The sequence below is a fragment of the Lactuca virosa genome, chromosome 8, assembly GCF_052849685.1.
Source record: "Lactuca virosa cultivar CGN04683 chromosome 8, Lactuca_virosa_CGN04683_v6, whole genome shotgun sequence".
Taxonomy (NCBI): Eukaryota; Viridiplantae; Streptophyta; class Magnoliopsida; order Asterales; family Asteraceae; genus Lactuca; species Lactuca virosa.
In genome coordinates this window covers 156,483,374-156,493,001 of record NC_136433.1, presented here as the reverse complement: position 1 = coordinate 156,493,001, position 9,628 = coordinate 156,483,374, and positions in this window count along the sequence as shown.

The window sequence follows — 9,628 nt, the reverse complement described above, 5'->3', positions numbered from 1 at the left end:
TTGACTCGAGAGTAGCATTGTCCATTTGGGTTGCATATCATCAGGACAATTTGATAGGATGGACTTTTGAGAAGAGATTATTTATGATTTATTAATATGTTGATATATGGTCCATTAGCATGGCCTAGACCGCTCTAGCGTGCCAGCCTTGCCTGGTGCGCTCCCTCCGGCTCGGCCTGGCGCTCCCTGGCCTGGCTCTCCCTTGCAAGCCTTGCTAGGAACTCCCTTGCCAGCCTCGCTGGGGACTATCCTGCCGGTCCGGCCTGGCGCTCCCTTACCAGCCTTTCCTGTTGCGCGCCCGCCAGCCTTGCCTGGTGCGCGCTCGCCAGCCCTGCCCGGCGCCTCCGGGCGGCCTCGCCCAGTTCCTTGCTAGTTGGGCCTGAATTGGGCTGGCCCAAGGCCTGACCTAATTCCCCTTGACCTAATTGTCCCCTATATAATGATTAGTATATCCTCCATGGAGAGGGATCTTCCCCTTCGCTCAGCCGCCACACTATACTCCGGCCGGGTGGCTCAGCCGCCACCCGCCGCCGTCAGCCACCATACACCACCACCAGCACCAAGATGGTTCTCTCTAGCTAAAGAGATCCGACTCAGATCTACCAGATGATCTAACTTGACCGTCGGAGCCCGCTCGCTGGGTACAGTCCCTGGGGCGGCTCTAACAGGCTTGTCTGTTGTGACCTCGCAGATCCGTCTCCGTCGTAGAAGCACATCCTCAGAGCAGGTGGTCGGAGCCGAAGTCGCATCATTTGGCGTCATCCCAGACTTGAACGAGCAGCCACCATCTCGCTTGGTTTCAAGCTCGTTTTTGCCTAGATCTGTTCAGATCTGTTGCGTTTTCAGCTCATGTTGTTCAGATCTGCTCATATTTAGCACCATTTGCTCAGATTCGTTGGCTCTCGTCAAGATCTGTTCAGTTATGATTAGCTATGTTTCAAATCTTTCGATCTGATGCACTTTTCATTTAGATCTCAAGATATACTCCACTTTCAGTCCAGATCACTAGATCTTTTTTCGTTTTTAAGCTTAGATCTTGAGATCTGACGTTTTTAGCTCATCTGAGAAGGATATTTTTGATCTATTTTTCGTTTACATTTTGATGGATTTTTCAGCAACGTAAGGGAAGGGAAAAGGAATTTTACAAGTCGTTACCCTTCTATCAAGCTTATATTATGAGCAATTCACTTTTCAGTTAAGATTTTATGTGTACAACCCCACAACCTGCAACATTTGTTTGTAAACAAAGTTGTGATAATTGTATATTTCTCAAAGCTTTCAAAAAAAAATTGTCTATGCCTTCATTAAAATCCATTAGATCTGTAGATCTACCTCGTTTTTAGCTCAGGTTTTTAGATCTGAACATTTTTCTTCACTTAATCACCTCTCAAGGTTAAAAACACCAACTCATACCCGTTTTTACTTATATTTTCGGGGAGAGAAGAGGTTTTTAGGAGCTCTTCTCCATCTTTGTTTATATTTTGGTGTTTTATCCAAGCAACTTGAGAGGAGAATAATTTCTTCGTAATTAGTTACTTTACTTCAGTTTATGCTAAAAAAATCGCCTCCACTTTATGATTCTCTGTGCAAAACTCCTTTGAAGTTGTATTTAGTGTTTTCTCTAAAAGCTTAGAGAAGGAAACGAAAATTCTTTCAGATCTCTTTACCAGCTTTGTGTTTTTGTTCAGATCTACGGATTTCGTTTTCGTTTTTAAGCCCAGATATGTAGATCTACTTTTGTTCTTGTTCATGTTTACAAAAGCATGTCAGATCGGTCTCGTCTTTCTTTTCAATGACCCATCCCACAAGTTGGAGAGAAAATAAATTTTTACAAGTTTATCTTTGTATCAAGTTCATATTATTAAGAAAATCGTTTTTTAGTTAAGATTTTCTGTGACAACTTCATTACCTGTTTCAGCTGTTTGTAAACACAGCTAGGATGTTTGTACATTTAAAAAAAATCGAATTCTTATCTTACTTTTTTTCATATTTTTGATGTTCCCTCTAAAAGCTTAGAAAAAGAAAACGAAAATTTCTTCAGATCTGTTTCTTTGTTTATGATTTGATGGCTTGTGGAGCAAGCTGAAAAGAAAAGAAAGTATTATGAGGAGAAAATCTCATCAGATCCCGTTTTTGTTTATATCTTGAGGTTTTTTAGCAAGTCTGAGAAGAAAAAGAAAATTTTGTTGTTTATTTGGTGGTTTTTCCTTAGAAGTTTGAAAAAAAGAAGGAAGTTCTTATGGGTTTTTTTACCTCAACTCCAGTTCAGGTCTTTTCATAATCTCATTTAATTTATGATTTTCATGTACAAGTTTAATTAAGTTGTTTAGAAGTTTGGAAAAAAAATATAAGTTTTATAATTTTTACCGTTTCAAATTATCAGAAACCCGTTTTCAACCTGAGTATTTCCATGTATATGTGCAAAGGAAAATTTCTCTAAGTCTCTTTTTTCGTTCAAATTTTAAGGGTTTGTTCAGTAAATGGGGAGGAAAGAAGATCTTGTTGGTTTTATCATGTTTCTAGTTCATATTTCTCAAAAATTCTGTTTAGTTGAATTCTTCTATGAAGAACTTCAAGACCAAAAACATTTGTTCGTAACCACAACTATCATGCTTGTACATCATGTAGAACTTTTAAAAATCTTTTGCTGTTAACCATCACTTCACAAAAATTATCCAACCTCAAAATTATATTTACCCTAAACCGAGTCACGGTGATAACAAAAGTTTGTATAAAAAAACAAAGGAAAAAGAAGCATGAGGTATATCTGTATGTAGAAAAAAATATGTATATGAGGCGTTGTTCGAGAATAACACCAGTAAAATAAAACATTTACAAAAGTAATGACTTGTCACATCTCAACCGACAAAAAAATGGGGAAGAGGCGGTAATATAGTTGTAACACATATTCTAAAAAGATTGCATATCACACTACAAGACAAAGCCCACATATTTTAAAAGATGATCAAGACATTAGAAAAAGTCAAAGGAAGGTGGGACCCATCTTGGTCCACCTCTCTTCTCATATTTTCGAGATGGTTTGTCTTTTTCCGTCGTAACAACAACAGCGACCCCTGGAGCGGCTGTTACCGGTAGCACCTTGCCGGCACCATCACCGATCATCTCTGACTCCCCGGTAGACGAAAACCCTTTGACAGCAGCATCCTTTCCCACCGGAAGCCACTGCCAAGATCTCATTCCTCGATTCATCACCACTAGTCGACTGCATCCTCCGCATGGCGCAACCCGACAGCCCCCAAGCGCCAATCATCCGTTAACCACCACAAATTCGATGACAACAATCAACAACCTGTGTTTCTCGATTTGTTTCCGCCAATAGGAGCTACAACACCATTGGCCATCGTCATCTCCATTATACCTTCAACAGATGAAGCAACATAATCGCTACCTGCAAGCTCACGTTTAAATCGCCCCCTCCGACAACAGCTCAAACGCCACACGTTGTCGGCTTCGCCAGACCACCCACAGACGGTGGGTAGCTTCCAGATTCAGCGCCGCCAATCACAGTCATCACCGTTGAACCACCTCCCGACAACCCACCAGATCAGATTCACAGACGAAATTGCTACTCCGATTTTCCCTTACCAGCGATGAGATCTCATGAGGAACAACCAAAATCACCACCTGCAACCGTACTAGTTCCAACGGTCGCCTTGAACTCCGACAGTAACAACAATCGCTGATCATTGTGCTCTTCATACAATCGCCGCCACTGGAGCTAGTACACCGTTAGTCTCTTTCCGTTCTTAGACCCCCGACTCAGACATCAAACTCGTCGCCAGGAGTTTCTGTTGTCGCTGGTCACCGGTGTCTATCCTTTGGCATATCCTTACAATGGATCGAGAAAGCAAGGCGGATGGGGATATTTCACCCTCAAAGTAGATTAAGGCATAAGTAGGCCCACATTCCTTGGCACCTGTATACCTATGGGCTACCAATTCTACCTTGGGCCGTTATTTTGCTAAGGTTGGTGCAACAAATACATTTTGGAGCTCATTTACATGGAGTTCTCATCCTATTACGCTGCTTCAACAATAAAAAAAATAAATAAGATATTTTTTCACAAGACAATTTCATCAATGAGCCATGGAAAGCCCGTGCGCTGCAATTCCATCTAACAAAATTTAATCTTAGGAGATGCATTGCAACCCGATACACTCAACTTTTTCAAAAAAAAAGGAGGAGGAATTGGTCTAGTCACTTCCAAATGGGCTGATAATTTGGACTCGTATATTTTATTTGGGCTTCTTCGTACTATTGGGATGCAGTAAATACATTTTGGACTTCTATAAATTGGTATTTGATTATATTGAGCCGCATCAACAAGTAAAATGTGCCAAGACAAATTACACCAATAATGTTGGATTAGTGTCTAAGTCCATAACTATTTTGGTATGTACTTGACCCGATTGTGAGCATGGTCCTTTTGGGTTGCCTTCACACGGGTGACTAGACAGGATGACAGTTGAGGATAGAGGTTGATTGGGGCATAAATATGATTTATTTATTATATTATAAGAATAATATAATAATTTGGAATCATATTATTAATTAGTATTTAATCAGAAATTAATTTAGAATTAATTTTGGGATTAAAGGAACTGATTAAAAGTACAGGGGCTGTTTTGTAATTATTCGATAGTTGAGGCTTTGGGCCATTGGATCACCTTTATTAAGGCTTTGCCGAAAATCCTAGAAGGATCTAGGAGTTTTCGTCCAAGGGCTTAATGAAAGGAGTTTGTGGATTTGCTTAGGCCCTAAGCTAAGGGATTAGGGTTTCCACCTTGAAACCCTAGTTAGCCTTAAGTATAAATAGCACCCTAAGGCACTAAAATTCGGCCAACCCTTGGAGAAACCCTACTAGGGTCGAATTTTGGAGCCTCTTGCCTCCTTTCCTCTCTCTCATATTCATCCTCTCACCCAAAATGTGTTTGTGAGTCATTAGAGGTACTACACTTGTGGTACTTGCTTTCAAGAGCTAAGGAAATTCAAGGAACTAGTTGTTATTGCTATATAACAACAAAATGTATGTATTATATTCTCCTTTGTGAATTTCGAAAATCATAGGAGTATCCCAGGTTTCTTTTTGTGTTCATAAAGTTGTATGTCTAATAGTGAAAACATAGATCCATTTAGGGTTGCATGCACACATAGGATTGTTTGTATAAAACCTATCAGTGGTATCAGAGCCTCAGGTTTTTGTTTTCAATTAGATTTGATACAAATGTATGAATATGACAATTAGGGTTTATGGCTAATAAACCCTGGAGGCTTGATTTTCGAAATTAGGGTTTCTAAACCCTAGATTTCGAAATTTTGGTAAGGTTTCCTAAACCCTTTCCTTTGGCCCCAATATTTCGATTTTAGGGTTGTCTAACCCTAGAATTTCGAAATTTGCCTTGTCCCCTAGATAGGATTCCCAAATTTTAGGGATTTGGATAATGCCATATCTTGTAATTATCCTTGATTCCTTAAATAGATAATTAAAGATCTTATGAATTATCCCATTCCATAAATTTTCAAATCTTACGGGATATGGAATTAGATTAAATTAATTGTTTAATTTAATAGATAATCCTACAAGATTTAATAATTTTAAATTAATTGTTTAATTTTGGATAATTATTAAATCAATATTTTAATATTTAAGAGTTTAAAATTAAAAAGTTTTAATTTTTCGAAAAAGTTAAATATGATTAAAACCCTAGTATTTTAAAAGGTTCAAATTACACCTTTATGGTTTTATTAATTAACTAAACTGTATAATTAAAAGAGAGTTAATAATTCCATAAAGTTTTGGTTTAAATTTAATTAAATTAAAAGTATAATTTATTAAATTAGACCGCCTAGTATTTTAAAAGTATAAAATACACCCTATACTATATATAACATTAAAAGTCTAATATTATATATATGTATGAGTAAACAGTCAGTCTTACCGTTAGTAGACCTCATTCACGAAGCTGGTCTATAAGGGGTGTTTAAGGAAATTGCCTATAAAATGGCGATTGAATGGGTATCCACTCTTACCCACCGCACTCTTGACTAGTGGAGGGTCGTTAGCCGAACGGGTAGGATAGGACGAAACCTTCCATTATAAGTATAATGAAGTACAAAGTAACTACATGTTTTTACAAATTCCCAAATCATAGTTACTTTAGGAAAAATGTGAAATTGTATGCTAATCCATGAAATTACACTTCGTACCCTTGGCGAACGTTAGTGGAGTGTGTGTGGGTAACCGGCACACTAATTTGGGATTGACATTGGTGGCGAAGGGTGGCTCGATGTTTATCATAGATCAATGGAGCGTGTGTGGCTAACCGGCACATTGATTAGGTGATAGTAGCATTGGGTGCACCACGTGATTCGTATGGTTATTCACACCTTGTTTGTGATCCTCGGCATCGCAGTCACAAATATGAAGGGCATAATCGAGATTAAACATGCCATTGAAAGGTTCAATGAATCTCAAAAAGATCTAGGAGTTTCAATTCATTTAAAACTTAAACTTCATTTTTCGTTTTTCATGGTGGAAATTGATAAATCGTCATTTACCTACCTTCAAATATTCTACAACTAGATTACGGCATCCCTCTTCTAGGTTGTAGAGTATTGTGTTGGATCCTAGCCTTAATATCTGATTTGGGTGTTTTATTAAGGACTCAATTAACTTAACTTGAATTTTCTCCTGTTTTGTAGATGTCTAGTTCTGACAATCATGGTCTTCCCAAATCCCATGGAACAAGCTTTCCAAATGAAGATGATGTTCCACGATATGATCGAGGAACAATAGATCATGCTTCACTTCCTCCACCTCCTCCAGTTATTCTCCCTAACCCACAAGTTCGAAGGCTTGAAAAGTTCAAGCTCACTCAAGCCCTTTTGGCCAGTAAACACGAAGATGGGAAACCTATGTGTGCACACGTATTAGAGATAAAGTCGCACATTGACAGGTTAAGAATGTTGGGTGTCGAGATTTTAGGTGAGTTGACTGTTGACTGGGTTCTTCAGTCACTTCCTGAATCATATAGTGAGTTCGTTAGAGAGTACTATATGACCCTAATTGATCTCACATATTTGCTTATAGCTGCTGAATCAGCAATGATTTGGCGTGCTGGTCACGCAAATTTGTCTGGTGAATCAAACTCCCAAGCTTCAATGGACACTGGCAACATTGGAAGTCCAGAAAGGACTGAGTATGAGATTGTCCCATGTAATGTGCCAAAGGAGTCCATTTGCTTTTATTGCCAAGAGAAGGGGCATTGGAGACGAAGTTGCCCTATTTACCTGAGAGATCTAAGAGATGGGAGAGTCAAGACGTATGGCTCTACTTCAGGTAAACTCCACTATCTAACTCTTTTAAGTTCCTATTCTAGATTCTTAATACATGATGTGATAAGATTACATTTTGATGTTTTGTAGGATCGAGGAAAAGAAAGAAAGCTTAAGGAAGAAGCATGCTAAATCTGATCATGAAGAAATGGATTTGGATCGCATGGATTCGAGGATCGGATTTTTGAGCTGCTACTTTAGAGTTAGGAAAGATTGCTAAGAAATATGTAATAGCATAGTTTTCAGTTGAATTGCTTTGTAAGGACAAATTTTTCCGCAATAAAATAAATTTTGATTTTATCTTATTTATTTATCCTTGCAATGGCGTGTATGAAAAATTGATGTTTGAATGTTTCTATTATTAGCAATGATGGATTTGATTCTTAATTATGTTATTTGTGGAAATGTCGAGAATTTACCAAATAGGGAGAGTTTCTCATCGCCCAAGTTCCAATTGGACAGAAACTTGGAATCATACAACTTGGTTGCGTGATGAATAAGAAACTTCATATTTGGAAATTAGACTAATTCTTTGGCAAAGTGTCAAGTGAAGGACTAGAAGATCGAGTACACTAGGTTGTGCGTTGATCGAGTCCACCGCAAGAGTGATAAAGATATTCGTCATGACTTACTAAAGTTTAGTAAATATGGTTATACTTATAAGATTAAGTATAATTCTGAGTTGATTGAAAGAGTTTCAATCAATAGCAGAACGAATAAGAAGAATCAAGCAGGCAGAAAGATAAAAGTTTCTCTATTCTAAGAAGAGGGGAGAGTACCTTTTATTGTGTTTTATGATAAGTCTTAATGATTAAGAACCATATCTCAATTGATCCTCTAAGTGAGTCTTAGTGCATTTGTATGGCTAAGAAGAGGAATCGAGAATTGGAAAAAATTGGTTAAATCAAGAAGTCAATCATACTTCGTTCCAAAATCAAGTCTTAGAGTCACACTCCAAGACTGTGACTTGAGTGACAAGTCTTAAGTAGGTTTATAACACTCATCAAATGTAGAGTTTGGAAAAGGTTTTCTCATTCTTGCACATTTGAAATTGGTAAGTTGTGATGTCTTGGGTAAGACAAAGACCAACTAGAACCAATTGTGTGAAGTGTTAAACTTGATGAAAAGCTACACTAACTCTTGAATATTTGTTTGTCAAGAAATGTTTCTTGGCAAAAGAAGCTTATATGTCAAGAAGTCAGTGGGAGTCTTAATGGTCTTGAAAATTTTCAAGAACAAATCAAGAATAAACCTAGTTGATCATCACTAGCGCACGACTTGAGTTTTACAACCTATCGTGACTGACATACTCTTGTTTCTGTGCCATTCTAGTTGAGTTGATTATGCATATGAGTTCTATGAGTTCTCAATTGATTGCATAAAGGCAAGGCACCCTGATCAATGGAAAGTACGTTGATAGGTAAGGGTGAGCTTCTTGACAACCTGGAAGCAATGGTGGGCATTCGTGCTACCATAAGGCGAGAAATCAAGATTGAACAAGTTCAGTCCATATGAGTTTGGATTTGTCGCAAACCTTGGTTTTGGCAGATTCACATGGATAGGAACACATACACCATAAAATCTAAGTGTCATAAGGTTTCTCTCCATTTCATGAAAATGATTGTGAGGAAACGTTTTCACTAAGAGAGATTTTAAGAAGATAGCAATTGTGAAAATTTATTCTCAAATTCGATTATGATTACAACATCCCTTTTCATAGTTCGAATTGTGAGATTTGGCAATTAGTCTGAACATTTGGGACTTAGTAACATAAGTTCTGAATTTGTCTGAGATACACATGTGAGCTTTCTAAGGCAAAGGTGTATGAGTTTAAGAAGCTTAGATAAAGGCTTATCAAAGCATCAAGTATTAGAAATATGAACTTAAGGAATTCAATAAGCATTGTTTTCTGGAAGTTCAGCTGTTTTCTGAATACATGTCGAAGCTAGTGGGAGCATAAGTGTTATGCTGATAAGGAAATAATCATCATATTAGTAGGAGCATGATTATTATGGTAAATATTGCAAGTTAGCGATATTAATTATAGAAAACAAGAGTTATACTTTGCAAAGTCGCAAGGGTTGAAAAGTTGTTTTGCTATAATTAGGGGAGAGAATATTATACTTAGTTTCAAAATCTAAAGCTTAGATTGAGAAATTTTAATATTTTAGTCAAAGGATACATAGTGTGTTCTCAAATTTCGATTATGATTACGGCATCCATCTTCATAGTTCGAATTGTGAGAACGTGACACATAAAATATTATGGCAGA